General features: G+C 39.0%; 1 pseudogene; it reads right to left on the bottom strand.

Moving 5' to 3' along the window:
- Positions 1 to 264: 264 nt before the first annotated feature.
- Positions 265 to 379, bottom strand: LOC121146909 (annotated as a pseudogene).
- Positions 380 to 687: the final 308 nt, after the last annotated feature.

Genomic DNA, 687 nt, shown 5'->3' with positions numbered 1-687 from the left:
CAATCCAGCTCCCTGCTAATGGCCTGCAAAAGCAGAAAAGCGTGAACCATGGACTGGGGCCCCTGCACCTGCATGGGAGACCTGGGAGAAGCTCCTGGCTTCCAGCTTCAGATGGGCCCAGCTCTGTCCTGTTGCAGCTACTTGGGCAGTGAACCAGCAAATGGAAGCTCTCTCTCTAACTATTTCAAGTAAAATAAATAAAAATTTTAAAATAAATAAATAAACCTAGTAATCAGAAGTTTCGTATATTTGTTTGCTTGTTTGTTTATCATAGGCTATTTCCCAAAATTATGTGTCATCCATGGCCCCATATGCAGGGGCCATGCCAATCTTCCCTGTATTGTTCCCATTGTAGTATATGTGCTGCCAAACAGAGCACAAGAAATAATTCTCTCAAAGATTAAAAAAAAAATGTCTCTTTTCCCCACCTGACAAGTAGAGTGTGCACTAAGTGATTCCTGGTTCCTGTAGCTGCTGCTAACTGAATACCTGATTCTGCTCATTATTAGACTTTGCTAAAGTGACAGGAAAGCAGAACTAATATACTTTAGGGTGTAACACACATGCATACATACAAGAGAACTGAAGATGCCTCAAAATGCTTCTGGAAAAATGGATTGAAAAGATAATACACATTTATATAAACTATTTTAGACCCTTTATATATGTAAAAAAAAATTCATTGTT

The sequence above is a fragment of the Ochotona curzoniae genome, unplaced genomic scaffold (assembly GCF_017591425.1).
Source record: "Ochotona curzoniae isolate NIBS_2020 unplaced genomic scaffold, NIBS_Ocur_1.0 scaffold_4505, whole genome shotgun sequence".
NCBI classification, from domain to species: Eukaryota; Metazoa; Chordata; class Mammalia; order Lagomorpha; family Ochotonidae; genus Ochotona; species Ochotona curzoniae.
The sequence above is the reverse complement of the archived record's forward strand: the minus strand, read 5'-3'. Positions and strand labels throughout refer to the sequence as shown.